This window comes from Furipterus horrens, unplaced genomic scaffold (genome assembly GCF_987537825.1).
Source record: "Furipterus horrens unplaced genomic scaffold, mFurHor1.1.pri manual_scaffold_4, whole genome shotgun sequence".
NCBI classification, from domain to species: Eukaryota; Metazoa; Chordata; class Mammalia; order Chiroptera; family Furipteridae; genus Furipterus; species Furipterus horrens.
In genome coordinates, this window is record NW_028327174.1 from 81538801 (window position 1) to 81556575 (window position 17775).

The 17775-nt window shown below is 39.3% G+C and overlaps 1 pseudogene; it reads right to left on the minus strand.

Moving 5' to 3' along the window:
• Nucleotides 1–16848: 16848 nt before the first annotated feature.
• On the minus strand, nucleotides 16849–17380 carry LOC150012292 (ferritin light chain-like; annotated as a pseudogene).
• Between the last annotated feature and the right edge of the window lie 395 nt (nucleotides 17381–17775).

Sequence of the window (17775 nt, forward strand, 5' to 3'; positions counted from 1 at the left end):
AAACAATCCTAAAATGTAAATCAGTGATTCATTGACAAATACAAACTTTAATTCTATTCCTTATATCAAAGGTTTTATCTTGAAGCAAGATACTTTACAATCTTATTTAGATTGTGTTATTTATAACATGTGATTGATAATATGTGCAGCATGTGACAGGGCTGGATGATCTGAGAGGTTCCATGCCCCGCAGCTCCCTCAGTGTGAATGAAAGAACTGACTCAGAAATGAATTGTCTGAAGAGAGAGAAGAGTGCGTGTCTCTCAGAGGAGATCACTAATCACTCTTTTCTCAGTGAGGGTTTTTATTGAGTTTGTTACATGCAGAAATGCACAGGGTAAGCATGCAGACCTCCACCAAATGGTTGGGAGTAATAACAAAGGGAAGCATAAATCAGCATAGGGAGGCAGGTAGCAAGACTGTGAGGTGCCAAGGCATATCATAGAAATCCAGATGTCTCTTTTTACTTAAACATTTTGTTTTCATATCCTACTGATAAGATTTTGGGGCTACACAGAGCAAGCAGCCTTCATTAGCTTCATAGAGTACATTGCATTTCTATTTTACTGCTAAATCCCCTCAGAGTGTGGGACCAGCAGTATGGTATGTGGGGCACATTTGCCAGCCGGTTAAGGCTTATGGGTGTGTTTCAGTCCTAGCTTCACACAGTGGCTACAGCCCTCTGTACCATACATACCGGTCTCCCACAATGATCTCCTGAGAACATTATATGATTTTATGCCTGCAAACTAAATTGATTATTTAAATACATATCTATTTCCCCATTACTTGTAATTTAATTAGCTGAAACAAACCCATACTGATTAGTAAAATGGATGTCATTAAATAGTTCAATTTTTTTAACTTTAGTAAAGTACTCTAATGGAAAATAGTACATGGGCAAACAAAGTAAAATAAAAGCATATCTCTAAGACAATTTCGAATGACATTATTATTCCTCATAAATAAATAATTAATTAAAAATGTATTCTACCCTTATTTTAAATGCCCTTTTTTGGTATATTTTGATATAAGTCCTTCAATTATATGTAGAAACCAAGTAAATATACACATTTAGATAATATTTCAAATACTGCTATTAGGCAATATTTTTATTTTAAAACTTAGTTAATGTTGTTAATTCCTCGTTTGTTTATTTTTGTTTCTTTTTTTTCATTTTGATATGATCTCATATTTTTCTGAAAGGGCACTATCTCTGGTAAATTCTTAAAACAGTTAACTGGTACTTAACAATAACACATATTTATATAAAAGTATATGATTTTAAAATATATTTACATATAAATATTTCAAACCCATGTATTATTGTTTTTATTGTTTTACATACAAGGAAATTGAGACTCAGCAAGGTTAACTGAGGTCCAATATCATATTGCCACCAGTGGGATGAGAAGAATTCAGATACCAGCTTCTGCATTAAACCCATCTTTCAACTTCACCAGAAAAGAATGGAGTCACAGAGTAAATATAGATATAGATAAGTGTTACTCAAAATTCAAAATCATTTTTTGCCCCCACATGTTTTGAAGTTTCAGATTATTCTATTTTTAATAGTATTATTAATTCATATCTGCAATAGCACCGTGAAAACCAAGTAACCTCAATGAGTTAGATTAGGTAATGCACTCCATCACTCTCACTTTAATTAGACAAATAATTACTTCAGCTTTTCAATTCTCTTTGTTCATAGAGACTACCTGAGACTCAGCTTTCATGGCAGAAAAATCACATTCAGATTTTTCCAGGATGATCTGTTCAATTTTGTTCACTAAAAAGATTGACAGCTGTTCAGAAAGAAGAAAATATAAACAAAGCCAAGCACTGAGAATCACTTGTCTGTAAAAAAAAATGTTTTTAATAACTCTAAAAAATTTTACATTATTTGTATTTTTATATATTTATATCATAAATTAATCTACTTAATTATATTCATATTTTCATATATAACTATTTCTAGATCTTACATAGCATTTTTAAAATGATGTGTGGGATCCCCAAGTTTGAAACACATTTACTTGAAATAAAATTAGGACAAAGACAGCCTGTACAAAGGACTATACAGAGATATAGAAATTAGAAATTCAAATGTAATATAAACTTGACCATGTATTTTTATACATGACCTTTTATTTTATGTATTTTTATATTTTTAATGTTTTTGAAATGAGAGTTAGCCTTCTCATAAAAGCAATTAATTTATTTCATATAATAACGAAGAAAATTATTTTATTTAGCTGGATTCAGCACAGTACTTTAAAGGTCATGTAAGCACATGGCATATAAAATTGTAACACTTAGAGGCAAAGCGCCCTTGAATAGTTTAAGCTGTTTCAAACCATCATGTGTTTGTGTGTGTAACATGTGACGTACAATAGCCAGTTTTTGCCATCTGTAGTGTTACCCTTAGCAACAGAAAAGCATGTGACAGTGCTTACGTGACTCTGCTGGCCTGCAACAGTCTGTAGATGGATTTAAGCAAAATGAAACAGACAGAAATATTGGTCCAGATTACTGGAGTGTTCAAGTGTGTTGCAATCATAATGCAGATAATTAAGGGAAGAAAAGCAAGGAGCAGAGAAAATTGAAGTGAGAAACTATGGTAACGTAAAGGATTACATTTTCCAGAGGTTATTGTGAAACTGAACTTTAATTATGTTCAGGTAGAATAGATGTGGTCATTTTATTCATTTGTCTTCATCATTTTATAATTTATATTTTTGTAAATAAGGTTAAACTCTATTCTGCTTCTTGTTATGAGAAGTAGTAGTTCTAGAATCACAAACACCTTCCTCTGTTACCATCACAATCAAGAACAAGATTGAAGATTCTATTAGTTATCATTATGCTCATTTTTAAAGAGCTAGAGAAATACATTTTCAGAGGAGATTACTTTTCTGAAGTTCATGAAACAGCTTAAATTTAATGGAATTAGGAGATCACATATATAGAATAATATACAGTCATGCTAATGCAAAACCATGAATTTATTCAAATGTAATATATATTTTTTTTAATTTGGGAAAAAGTAATGAAGTTGTGAGAGGGAAGATTCTATAGAACACATATGAACAAACTCCATTTACTCTATTAAGAAACTCTGACTATGTTCAAGCAGAGAGAAAAAACGTAAGGTAACAAATAAGGAACTGGGATAGATGCATATCATGTAGACAAGATCCTGTGGCACATCATCTTCCATGAAGGTTTCAATGCCTTTAATAGTCTATGACAAAGAAGATGATACTGTGGAGAGAATGAATCTCAAACAGGAAAATATCCTCACTTTTACTATCTTATGTTTACTCTTGTAAAGCAGAGAGGAAATACATGCTACTTGACACATAACAATAATTAACAGAACCAACAAACACTGAACTCTTGTGATATTTAAGTTCCTTTATGTGATTTCATTGCAAAAGCATGAAGTGCGTGGTGTTATCCTGATTTTACAGATGACAAGCTCGAAACTTTAATAGCTTAAATGAACCTCCCAGGACTGTTCCTTAAAAGACAAATCCATGTTTACACCCCAACATTATACCAGACCCTTGCTTGCCATTAAGGCACTGAGAAGGAAGTCTGTGTGCATGCCATTTCATATCATAAGGTCTTCTACAATTATAAATGGTGGGCAGCACATTTTAACTCCGAGCTTTCAAAAAGTCAAACCAATAAAATAAATACACAATCAGTTGTAATTCTCTAATTTTAACAGATATTTATTCAATACCTCCTCTGTGTGTATTAGGAACTACAAATATAAGGGATGAAAAAGTAGACAGTTTTGATATAAAACAAAGGTTCGCGCAAAGCGTGAATAAAACTGGAGTTTTAGTTCAGTGCTCAATTATGTCCATTGACATCACTCATTGCTGTTCAAGTGTGAAACGGTGCTTACATGTGCAATTTCATAATGTCATTGCTTCCAAATAAATCTTAAAACACCAATTTAGAAGTTACATAGTGCATGATAAAATAAAGACTAAGTTCTGTAAAAGGAAACTGAAACAGACAGGAGCTTAAAAAAGTACTTCTCCTTTACTTTTTCCAGTATGCTTTATTGATTATGCTGCTACAGTTGTCCCAATTTCTTTTCCCTTTGATCCCCTTCACTCAGTGATCCCCCTCCCTCTTCTTTTCCCCGCATCCTTAGTCCATGCCCAGTGGTTGTGCATATAGTTCTTCTCAACATCTCCCTGTCTACTCCATTCCCTCCTACTATGCTGCTTCTTTTTTTTTAATTTTAATTTTTTAAAAATATGTTTTATTAATTATGCTGTTACGGTTGTCCCAATTTCCCTTCCCTCTGCTCCCCTCCACCTGGTGGCACCCCTCCCTCCAGCTGTCCCCTCCTTTTAGTCCATGTCTATTGGTTGTGCATATAGTTCTTCTCAACCTCTTCCTGTCTACTCCATTCCCTCCTACTATGCTTCTTAATTTCTGTACCATCTCCCTCCATTCCCCCCTGCTGACCTCCCCCCAATATGTTCCCCATACCTATAGTTCTTTTTCCACTCTCGTTGCCTATTTAGTTCGCCTTTGTTTTGATTCCCTAGCTTCTGTTGTTGGTTGTTGTGATGAGTTTTCATTTTAATGTTCATAGTTTTGATCCTTCTTCTAAATGAGTCCCTTTAACATCTCATTTAATAGTGGTTTAAATCTAATGAACTTAAGTTTTACTTTGTCCTGGAAGCACTTTCTCTGCCCTTCTATTCTGAATGACAGTTTTGCTGTATAGAGTATTCATGGTTGTAGGTTTTTGATTTTCATTACTTTGAATATTTCTTGCCAGTCCTTCTTGCCTGCAGGATCTCCCTTGAGAAGTCAGCTGATAGTATAATTGGGACCCATTTGTACATGATTCTTTTCTCCTCTCTTGCTGCTTTTAAGATTCTCTCTTTATCTTTAATTTTTGACAATTTGATTATAATGTGTCTTAGAGTGGTTCTCCCTGGGTCCAGTTTTTCTGGAACTCTCTGTGCTTCCTGGACCTGTAAGTCTATTTCCTTCCCCAAGTTCAGGAAGTTCTACTTCATTATTTTTTCACATAATTTTTCAATTTCTAGTTCTTCTTCTTTGCCCTCTGGAAATCCTATAATTTGAATGTTTGATCTTTTATAGCTGTCCCAGAGGTTTCTGATCCTCTCCTCACTTTCTTTTCTTTTTGTTTCTTCTTTCTGCACTGGTTGACTGTTTGTTCCTTCTCTATGTTTTGGTTTGTTGATTTAATCTCTGGGTTTTATTTCCTCACCACCTGACTCATATGTGTTTTCGTTTTTTCAGTATGAGTGGCTTTCTTTCCTTCCCTGTCCTTTTCCAAATTTTTTGTTAATTCTGTAAGCCACCTTATAACAATAGCTCTGAAGTGAGCCTCTGAAAGGTTTCTTATTTATTCATCTGTCAGTTTCTTCATCTGCTGGCTGGTGAGCTCCGTCACCGGGATTTCAATTGTTGTCTCCTTCATTTTGACATATTTGTGTTTTGCTTTGCTTCCTGGGCAGGCTGTGGGGGGGGCCGAGCCCTGTGTACTCATCACTACCCTGTGACCAGTGGTGATCCCGACATTTTTTGAGGCGCTGTGGCACTTTGTGTGGGGGCAGGGGTCCAAGATGGATTCCTGCCATTATTCTCCACTAGGAGACCGGGATCCGTCCTCCCACCCTCTGGGCCTCACCGTCCGATGCAATGGGGGGGCTGCCTTTTCCCACGTTGGTGTCGTGAGCTGCTGGGGCTCGACAAGTGCTGGGATTGCTCCCCTGGCATTTCTCGCAGTCCTGCTGCTATTCCAGAGGCTACCACGGACAGCTCAGCCTGGCCTTTCCATTCCGATTCCAATTTCACCCCTCTTACCCATCCAGATGAGCACCGCTGCTTTATAACTTCATACATTGGGCTTCCATGTAGTTTTGCTTTCTGGAATTTCTGGTTATCTTTTGTTTTGAGGTAGTTGTATTTCTTTCTCGTTGTAGGAAGACTGAGCATGTCCGTCTAAGTGTCTATCTTGTTTGGAAGTCTCCTACTATGCTTCTTAATTCCTGTACCATATCCCTTCCTTTCCCCACTTCCCCTCCCCACTGACCTCTCTCCAAAATGTTCCCCATACCTATAATTCTTTTCCCACTCTCATTGCCTACTTAGTTTGTCTTCATTCGATTCCCTAGCTTCTGTTGTTGGTTGTTGTGATATAGTTTTCAATTTAATGTTCATAGTTTTGATCCTCTTTCTTCTAAACAAATCCCTTTAACGTTTCATATAACAGTGGTTTGGATCTGATGAATTCCTTCAGTTTTACTTTGTCCTGGAAGCACTTTCTCTGCCCTTCTATTCTGAAGGACAGCTTCACTGGATAGAGTAGTTGTGGCTTGTAGGTTTTTGCTTTGCATTACTTTGAATATTTCTTGCCAGTTCCTTCTTGCCTGCAGAGTTTCTTTTGAGAAATCAGCTGATAGTCTTATTGGGACCTCTTTGTATGTAATTCTCTTCTTCTCTCTTGCTGCTTTTAAGATTCTCTCTTTATCATTAATTTTTGACATTTTGATTATAATGTGTCTTGGTGTAGTTCTCCTTGGGTCCAGTTTTTTTGGAACTCTCTATGCTTCCTGGATCTGTAGGTCTATTTCCTTCCCGAAGTTAGGGAAGTTCTGTTTCATTATTTTTTTCACATAATTTTTCAATTTCTGGTTCTTCTTCTTCACCTTTTAGCAACCCTATGATTCAAATGTTGGCCTGCTTATAGCTGTCCCATAGGTTTCTGAACCTCTCCTCATTTTCCTCACTTTTTGTTTCCTGTTTCTGCACTGGCTGACTGTTTGTTCCTTCCCTATGTTCCGATTTGTTGATTTGATCCCTGATTTTCTTTCCCTCACCACTAGTTTTGCATGTGTTTTTGTTCAATTAGGCAGGACTAGCCTTCATTTCTTCCCCATCTTGTTTAAGATCTGCTGTTAGGTCTGTAAGCATTTGTATAACCAAAGCTCTGAACTGTGCCTCAGAAAGATTTCCTATCTGTTGTTTTGTTATTTTAGATATTTGCTATCTTATCAGCTGCATTACTGAAATCTCTATCATGAACTCTGCCATCCTGACACTTTTGTGTTTACCTTTGTTTCCTGGGCAGGGCTGTCACACCTCCTACGCTATCGGGGATGGAGCCCCATGCTCTTGTCACTAGCTGGCAACCCTTCTCACCACTCTGTGGCATTTTGTGTGGGGGCAGTGGTCCAAGATGGATTCCTGCCACTCCCTCTTCGCTGAGAGACTGGGAGCCTCCTCCTCTATCTCCAACCCCCTAGCCCTCACAGTCCAAGGCAATGGGGGTCTGCCTTCCCCGGCATTGGAGTCACGAGCTGATGGGTCCAGTCTGCAGCCAGAGGTGCTCTCCAGGTGTTTCTTGCCTACCCCTAAATATGGGTGTTTGTGCTTACCGCCATCCTGCCGCCATCACCACTGTTGCCACCACCAGCACAGCTTGACCTCTCTGCCCTGTCTTCACCCTTCTCACCCATCCGGATGAGCACCACTTCTTTATAACTTCATACATTGGACTTCCATTTATTTTCTGGAACTTCTGGTTAATTTTGGTTTTGTGGTAGTTGTATTCCTTCTTAGTTGTGGAAGGAGATGGAGCATGTCAGTCTAGGACTCCATCTTGGCCGGAAGTCTCCTGTGTGTGTTTACCTTTGTGTCTTAGGTAGAGCTGTCACTTCTGTTATGTTGTAAGGGGCGGAGCCTTAGCGATTCATCAGTATAGGGTGACCTGTTTCACCATGTTGTGGAGCTATATGTGGGGGAGGGGTCTGAAAAAGAACAATTCCACTTGCCCAGCACTCCCTCCTTTTCCAGGCACTTCTCCCACTTCTGTATGGGACTGGTGCCCCTCTAGCTGTTGCCCTGGCTGTTGTTCCCAGAGTGGATGTGTCTGCGGATGTTCTAGGACTGTGAGGGCCCTTTAAACAAGCAGACTCCGCTGAGAGACTGGCAGTTTCTGCCTCTGCCCAACTCCCACTGGTTTGCACAGTCAAAAGCAATGAGGCTTGATTTTCTCCAGTGTTGGAACAGTGAGCTGTGCAGTCTGGTAAGGAGCTGGGAATGCTCCCCAGGTTTCCCTCCTGACATTTTAAAATGTGTAACTGTGCTTTCTGCCAGCCTGCTGCTGCCGCCGCTGCTGCCACTACCACACCGTGTCCTCTCCACCCCAGCTCTGCTCCTTTTATCTGTCTGGATGAGTATTTCTTCTTTATAGCTTTGTTTGTTGGACTTCCATGAAGTTTGATTTTCTGGAACTTATGGTTGTTTCTAGTTTGACGTAGTTGTATTTATTCTTAGTTCCGGAGGGAGATACAGCATGTCTATCTACGCCTCCATCTTGGCTGGAAGTCTCGGCCATTACTTCTTTCTTTTACCTGGTATTCTGGATTGATCTTTCAGGGTTGGCTTGCCATCTCTACTATGTAAGATGCTTGGGTACTTTTAATTCTGTTGCTCTGCCATCCCTAAAATATCACCCTCATCCACAGACAACCACATTTACATTTCAGCCTTGGAAGGGGAAAGGGGACATAGGATGATGTGAACTTTAATTTTTATGGGCATGGCCTAGCTGCTCAGAAATTATTTACATCGCCTTTTTAGCTGCAAGAGAGGTGAAGACATTTAGTTTTAGGTGGGAGAACATTAGTCCAGCTAAGTCTTATATGGAAGCAGAGGAGAGGAATTAGAGGCACAAATGTTTGTCTTTACCACTGTGTGCCAAAGCCCGATCTACTTGAATCTATACCTTCTAAAGCTGGTGATCATCTGTAGCTGTTGGTCAATCTCCTTTACTTATTCTGAAAACTATGTTTATGCACAGAATGATGAATAATTATTCTGAGAAAAACTATTTTGGAGTTTCTACTTTCATACATGTTTTGATGCCAGATACAAGGCTTTCATTGTAAAGTGGGAATAAAACATAAACAAAGCTCAGTTTGCGGATTCAGTCCAGGAAGGGCCCTAGGCAGGAACAGCAAGATGTTACTGTAAGGTTAGTGACAAGAAAATTGGAAATAATTGATAATTATTGATAATAATTCAGAAAGAATGTGTTGTGCATGACACAGTAACGTGCCAAGAGAAATACAGCAAAAAATATAATACAGGTGAAAAAGGTGCAAAAATATGGACAGTGAAAAGTATAGTATGCAAGTAATATATAGAGTTTTTATCATGAGGAAAATGCAAACCCTTTTATCTCTCCAATTTCAAGGAAAAAATAATTAAAGATCATGGTGCTTTTGAAAAGAATGTTCAAAGTCTATTGCCTTTTTGAAAGATATCCTGATGCTTTGGGACATAGATGTTACCAATAATTGCATAGTTGATTTTTATTTTAATTTATTTTTTCTTTTTTAAGTATATTTTATTGATTATGTTATTACAGTTGTCCCAGTATTTCCCCATTTGCCTCTTCCATATAACCCACTTTCCACCAGCAGTCTCCCCACCCCAGGCCTTAGTTCATGTCCATGGGTCATGCATATACGTTTTTTGGCTTCTCCCTTTCCTATACTATTCTTAATATTTCCCTGTCTATTTTGTACCTACCAATTATGCTTCTTAATCTCTGCACCTTTTACCCCCATTCTTCTCCTTCCCCCTCCCAGCTGATAACTCTCCAAAGAATCTCCATATCTATGATTCTGTTCCTGTTCTGGTAGTTTGCTTAGTTTGTTTTTTAGATTCAGTTGTTGATAATTGTGCATTTGTTGCCTTTTTAATGTTTGTAGCTTTGATCTTCTTCTTTCTCTTAAATAAAGCCCTTTAACATTTCATGTAATAATGGCTTGATGATGATAAACTCCTTTAGCTTTACCTTATCTGGAAGCACTTTATCTGTCTTTCCATTCTGGATAGAATAATCTAGGTTGTAGGTCCTTGCTTTTCATCACTTTTAATACTTCTTGTCAGTCCCTTCTTGCCTGCAAAGTTTCTTTTAAAAAATCAATTGAGAGTCTTATGGGAACTTCTTTGTAGGTAACTCTCTGCTTTTCTCCATTTGCTTTTAAGATTCTCTCTTTATCTTTAACCTTTGGTGTCGGGAACAGACCTGCATGGGGAGATGTGGGAAGCAGACAGGTTTGGTTTAAAAGACTCTCACCACTGTGCGGAGCCGCCCCCAGCTGGGCCCTTAGCCAGCAGGTTGTCTTCCAGGCCTGCTCTGAATCCCACCCTCCAGGTGATTTAAAAGATAAAATAGAAATACAAAGTGGCTTTTAAGGAAAAGGGAACCTGCTCTGTTTTTCTCTGTAAAGCCTCAAATCCTTGTCATTAAAATGTGAAGAACAGAACAATTAAGTAAGAGGAAATGCTTTTGACCTTGTGTAAAATACCTGGATGTTTCAACCCTCTATTGATCTGCATTTCCCTTTCATTCCCTACCATTTGGGGAAGGGCTGCATAATTTCCTTAAGTACTTCCACATGTGGAAAGTGGACAAAAACCCTGGCTCATACAGAAATGAGGACTATTTTCCACTAGAGCAAACCCCCTCCCTTCCTTCCTCAGATGGAGAGTGTCTGAGTAGTTTCTTCATCCATTCCAAGGGACCCAGAGTCTCTCTCACTTTGGCATTTTAATTATGATGTGTCTTGGTGTAGTCCTCTTTGGGTCCAACTTTTGGGGACTCTCTGTGCTTCCTAGACTTGTATGTCTATTTCCTTAACCAAATTAAGAAAGTTTTCTTTAATTATTTTTTCAAATAAGTTTTCAATTTCTTGCTCTTCCTGCTCTCCTTCTGGCATTCCTATGATTCAGATGTTGGCAGATTTGGAAATGTCTTAGAGTCTTCTTATGCTATCCTCATTTTTTTTAAATCTTGTTTCTTTTTCTGTTCTGGTTGAATGTTTATTTCTTTCTTATGTCCAAATTGTTAATCTGAATCCCAGCTTCCTTCCCTTTACTGTTGGTTCTCTGTAGGTTTTTCTTTCTTTATTTATTTATTGTAAACTTTATTTCTTCCTTCATGTTGTTGCCATACTTAACAAGTTCTCTGAGCATCCTGATCACCAGTGTTTTGATTTCAGCATCTGATAGGTTGGCTATCTCCATTTTGTTTAGTTCTTTTTCTGGGGCTTTGTTCTATTCTTTCATTTGGACCATATTTTTTGTCTCCTCAGTTTGGCAGCCTCCCTGTATTTGTTTCTGTTTATTGGGTAGAGCTGCATTGACTCCCTGTCTTAGTAATGTGACCTATTGTCAAAAAGGCACCTGTAAATTGTGTGGGGTAATAACGACAGAAGGGCAACACACTTCACCACTTTCTGGTTCTGTGTTGGGGAAGGGCTTGGCGAGGGGACTGTGTTGCTTCCTGGCTTCTTGAGGTTTGGCTGGCTCTCGCCTTATTTCCAGTCACTTCACCCACACCCTATATGCAATTGACACCCTTCCAGATGTTGCCCTGGTATTGAAACCCAGAGTGGGTGGGTTTGTGTACATTCAAAGACCACGTAGGTCCTTTAAGCAGTTTCCTGAAAATCCAGCAGTTTCTTCTGCCACCACAACCCCACTGGTTTTAAAATAAGAAGTTATGGGGATTTATCTTCCCAGCACTGAGACCCTGGGCTGTGGAATCTGGCCTAGCACTGAGATCACTCAGTCCCAAGGTATCCCTCCCAATTTTTATCCACCACATGTAAATGTGACATTACCTGTGCCCATTATGCCTCCGCTGCCTCTCTACACCACACCACATCTCCTTGCCTCTCTGCCTGTCTCCATGACTGTGCCCCTACCCATCTGGATAAGTGTGGCTTCTTTAAATCCTCGGTTGTAGTACTTCCATAGAGCTCACTTTTCTGATGGTCCTGGGTATTATTTGTTTTGAAATTTATTTGTAATTCTTTTTGTAGTTGCGCAAGGGGGCAAAGCACGTCTACTTTCACCTTCACCTTGACTGGAAGTCCTGATTTTTATTTTAATTTCTTGATTCAAAAAACATTCTGTGCCCACCAGCCCTGGCTGTCAGTCTTAGTGCTCTGACTCCACTCTGAAGAACCAGCATGTGGGACATTTCTTCAAACTATAATACCATGTCTCCTGGGTCCTCAGGAAATAGCAGCTCATGCCATGAAGGCAATGGGCTTCCTTCTTCCTATGAAACATCACAAATTGATGGTGAGCATATTAGTTTGCTAAGGCTGCAAACTAAGCTGCTGATCTAGCAGCTTAAACAATAGAACTTTATTTTCTCACAGTTCTAGAAGCTTGAAGTTCTCCAGTCTCTCCCCTGGCTTGCAGATGGCCACCTTACCTTCACTGTATCCTCACATGGATTTGCCTCTGTGTGCATGCATCCCTGGTGTCTCTCTTTTTATAAGGGCAACAGCCATATATATTTTTTACAAAGTGAATGTTTGTTTCTGGACCTAAATTCATATGTTGAAGTACTAACCTCTAAGATGATGGCATTAGGTGGAAGGATTTTAGGGAAGTGATAGGTCACGAAGGCAGAGCCCTCAACAAATGGTATGAGGGCCCTTAAAAGCAAGGTCCCGGAGAGCTCTCTGGTCCCTTCCAACTTGTGAGGACATAGTGAGAAGACATCATCTATGAACCAGAAAGCATGCTATATACCAAAACTACTGGCACCTTGATCTTGGATCTCCCAGCCTCCCAAAATGTGGAAAATAAATTAATCTGGTTGAAAGGCACATAGCTTATGGTATTTTGTTATAGTATGGGTCCCACTCATATAATTTTATTTAACCTTAATTACTTCTTTAAAGGTCCTGGCTCCAAGTATTGTCACATTGAGGATTAGGGCTTCAATGTATGTATTTTGAGAGGGGGACACAATTCAGTCCATAACAGCGCCTAATATATATATTATACTTCTTTATTTTAACATTTTGTTTTTTCTTGTTTCCATTTGAATAAATGGAAACATAGTTCATTTATACCCTCTGCTATAATTATATTGACCTTATTATGAACTAATTTTTACAGAGGACAGCATATACTTAGTTGGCAAATTATTATCTATTTATTTATTTGCCCATTTGTTCATTTATTCTCTTCTCTTCTTTCTTTATCCCCAATCCTATTTCCACCCATGTCATTTGTGGTTTTTGTTTCTGGGGAAAAAAAAAAGAATATATATATTCTATGTATGAGCATTTATTTGCAGTTCATATAAATGGTATTTTATTATCGTTGGCAGCCGTCCGTCTCGAGAGACGATGGTGTAGCTTCTTAAGAGTCTATCTGCACCGCCGAGAATGGCTGTGCAGTCCGACTCGGGAGTGACGCGGTATCTGTCTCCTCCCGTGTTGAATCGACATCTTGCGATGACGCTGGAGTGTCCTCTCCAGTGAAGCTGAAGCTACAGAGCCTGGGCAGGGTGATATGGAGGGTCTGCTGTTGCCCATGCAGCAGACCCCCCCTCTCTTCGCAGCTGAAGGGTCCAAGGGAAAGACGGAGTCAATACAGCTTGATTTCAGGTGCGCCGCAGGAGTTGCCGGTGTTGACTACAACGTCGAACCACCTTAGGGACTCCGGCTCCGGATTTTCTGTCGGAGTTTACTCCCTTAGCCTTTCCCCTGAAGAGGTATGCCGCAAGGCAGCGGAGGTTTTTTGGAATCAGAGTTTTCCTTCTCTGATGTGCCCTGACTGGAAGATCGAACCAGCGACACTTAGCTCGCAGGCCGACGCTCAATCCACAATTATTAACATATATATTTGCCATGATGTTTCAGAGCCTTCCTTCCAAGGGACATGGACACATTTTCATTCAGAGTTCCAAATATAAAAATTTGTTTTGTTTTAAAAAATAAGACAAGGAATAATAACATTCTATTGAGGTAAATGCCATCAGATTCTTAGTAATACATTTTTATTTCCTCAGATGGTAAAGGTACCCATCTATTTTGCCCCACACACAAAAAACGTTTACTTCTGGCCATGTTTGTTCAGGCTTCTTGGCTACAATTCCCAAATTCCAGGTTGTTACAATAATAGCAACCCCTCACTTTCTGGTATTTAAACACCATTTGGCCTCTACTTTCTAAGAGTTAAAGAATCCTTATTGATATCAAAGATCCAAGCTCTATAGTAGCCTCTCTCACTATGGTTAACATTGGCCCAGAGAGGAAGCGACTTCTAAAATTTGTAGTGATACTGATGATTCTCTCAACATTGCATTCCTTATCACTTTGGTTTGTGGTACATTCTCTGGCTTTTTCTGTGGAATACAGTCATCTGCAGGATTTTTAAGACATATATTGTATATCCATTTCCAAATGACACTTCTCTAAACTTTTTATTCCCTTCATTCACCATTTGCCATTGCAATTCTGTCCTTTTAAGTTTCTTCAGTACGGGTACCACTTTTTTTATGCTCTTAAGATTCTTCCTAGTAGAAATGAGCATTTCCCAGTCCTTGTCAGTATGTTAAATCTAGGCTCTTGAGAATTGACTGCCAAATTTTTTCCTGTACAATTGTATGTTCTAATAACTTTTATCAAGCACTTTCAGAATTCAGTCCTGTCTTGATTCAATTGGCTGCTGCCATTATGTGCGGGCTAGATTTCACAGCTACTTTGTGATGTCATCTGCTTTTGATGTATGAGGCCTAGTACTGCTCTAGAAAGATAACATTGTAACTTAACCCCAGTTATTTTTATTTTTTATGTCTTTTAAACTATTTGTACTCTTTCTTTTCTTGTTAACACTATTACAAGTGTCCCCATTTTGAACCACTTGCTCACTCATACCCAACCCCCACCTCCTCTTCCCTCTGGCCCTCACCACACTGTTGTCAGTATCTATGGGTTATGCATATATATTCTTTGGTTAATCCCTTTCCCTTCTTTCATCCAGTCCTCCTCTCCTTCCCCTCTGACAGCTCTCAGTCTGTTCCATTCATCCATGCCCCTGTTTCTATTTTGTTTGTCAGTTTATTTTATTCATTAGATTCCACATATAAGTGAGATCATATGGTATTTGCCTTTTTCTGACTAGCTCATTTTACCTCCAGGTCTGTCCATGCTGTCACAAAAGATAAGATTTCCTTCCTTTTTATGGCCATGTAATATTCCACTGTGTAAATGTATCACAGCTTTCTTACTCACTTATTTAGTCATGGGCACCTAGGCTTTTTCTAGATCTTGGCTATTGTAAATGATGCTCCTATAAACACAGGGGTGCATATATTCTTTCAAATTGGTGTGTTGGGGTTCTTAGTATATATATCCAGAAGTAGGATATCTAGGGTAAAAAGGCAGTTCTGTTTTTAATTTTTTGAGGAAACTCCATACTGTTTTCCACGGTGGCTGCACCAGTCTTCATTCCCACCAATAGTGCATGAAGGTTGCCTGTTCTGCATATCCTCACCAAAACTTGTTGTTTGTTAATTTATTGCTGGTAGCCATTCTTGTAGGTGTGAGGTGATACCTCATTGTGGTTTTAATTTGTATCTGTCTGATGATTAGTGACACTAAACAGTTTTCATGTCTATTGGCCATTTTCATGTCCTCTATTACATTTTAATATAGACAACTTACATTTTCTTCTAGCATGGTGATAGGAGATAGTGATCTGTGTAATGGCAAGACAGGGCACTTCTTAAGGTCCAGAAGTTTGAGAGAATGCTAGCAAGTGAAAATACATAGGGACATCCACTCAGATACCATCATCTTCCTCATTTGGGGGCATCTGATATCTCATTTTTCCAGCCAATGCCCTGTCCTTTGTCCTTGCCAGAGAAGACTTGCCCTGATCTTGCATGTAATTTTCTTTGTAGTTCAGTTACTCAACAATTCAGTCATTGGACTAGCCTGCAACTTTTTCTTTCCTTCTGCTGTAGGAGATGAGAGCTTTTATAATACAACCAAAGAAACCATCATGTTTTCACTCTTGTTTTTCAATTGCCTGTTACTTATCCTCAGCTGTTCTTTATCTTTCTGTAGGGTATCAATGGCCTTTAGAAATAATCATCCGAAACTCAAACTCAGTAGTGCGTATCTTTCTACAGGTTTGCCATACCCTCTCAACCATGATAAAAGTTGTAACAATTGGAGTGTTACCATGTGTCAAGAATGATTTATGCCCCCTCCCCCTCAACACTACAAGTGATGGGACCCTCATCTAACAAGACAGTGAGTAACTTAAAATTCCATTTTATTGCCCACATTCTTGGACCAATTCTAGTATCTACTCTCTCTGTTTGGGTGCCTTTGAAGTGGATGCTGAGACTATTTAGGATGCAATTATTTTGGTGACTAATACCTGTGAAAAGAAGGACAAAGTCATTGTATTAGACAGATGGAGAAGTTGTGATGTGGGTCTACAAAAGCCTTTGCTATCACTGTGAAGAGCTCAGGAGTGTGTAGTGGGTGTATGAGTTGTTCCACCTCTGACTGAAGTGATTCACTGCGTCCGAAGTAGATCCTGAAGTAGATAGCTGGAAGCCATTTGTCAGCTACATTCTCTGTTTCTAGAAAATAAGTTACCTTGAAAGGCGTATGGAGTGGTGCAACTTTATATCTGCCACAGGGGTATAAAAATTATGTACAGGAAATATTACATTTTCTTTTTATCTTTATGAAAAGAAGAGAGATAAGATACTATCTTAACTCTAAAGGACCCTATAAAGAAAAATTTATTTATTTATTTATTTATTTATTTATTTGCTGCAAAAAGCTTTATTGTTTCCATTTGGTCCAATGCAGGGGAGAGGGCTCCAGGGTGGTTAAGGGGGTGTCTAGTCGTTTCAGGGAGAGGCTCAGGCAAAAGGCAGATGCCAGGAAAATGCAGAGGGGCCCCTCAAAAGCTTCTGGGTTCCAAAGGCTTCCTTCCTAGTCGTGCTTGAGGGTGAGCCTTTCAAAGAGATACTCGCCCATCCCAGCCTGGGGGCCGGCCAGCCTGCGGATGTTAGTCAGGTGGTCGCCCATCTTCTTGATGATCTTCACCTCCTCATCCAGGAAATGGTTCTTCAGGAAGTCACAGAGATGAGGGTTATGTGGGCAGAACCCAGGGCATGAAGATCCAAAAGGGCCTGGTTCATGTTCTTTCCAAGGCCAAGGCAGCTTCCATGGCATCCTGGGTTTTACCCCACTCATTTTGGGGAGGTTTCACCACGTCCTGGAAGAGAATGCAGCCACCGCGCTGGTTTTGCAGCTTTAAGGGACGCTCGGCGCCCTTGCACTTCTCCTTGGCCAACTCTCAGAAAAATGTAGCCCACTCCCTGAGGAGCCACATTGTCCTGGTGGAAAAAGAAGCCCAGAGAGAGATAGGTGTAGGAGGCCCGCAGATGCAGGTGGACCAGGCAGTTGACAGCGGCCTCCACCTCGGTGGAATAATTCTGATGAACTTGGGAGGTCATGGTCGTTTGGCACTGAAGATTTAAGGCAAAAAAAAAAAAACGATGTTGGCTGATCTTGGAGGCTGAGGATCGCTGAGGTGGTTCCAAAGATGGTGACTAAAAAAGATGGAGGATACTTGGAAAGAAAGCATGACCCTAGGTCTGTTCCATCCAAACTGTGTTGAAGCAAGAGACAGATCCCAGGATCATGAAGGGTACTGTGAGAATAAAGAAAATTTAAAAATCTCTTTATAAACTTTTATTTCAATACTGTGTTGGGGTAAAATGATGCTATATTGAAGAAAGCAACTTTTTGAAAAGCTGTTCTGAAAGCACTTATTTTTCCTTTCTGAAGACCAAGAGAATTATATGGCTAAACATATTGTGGATGTAATTTACCAGAGTTTTATTGTTTG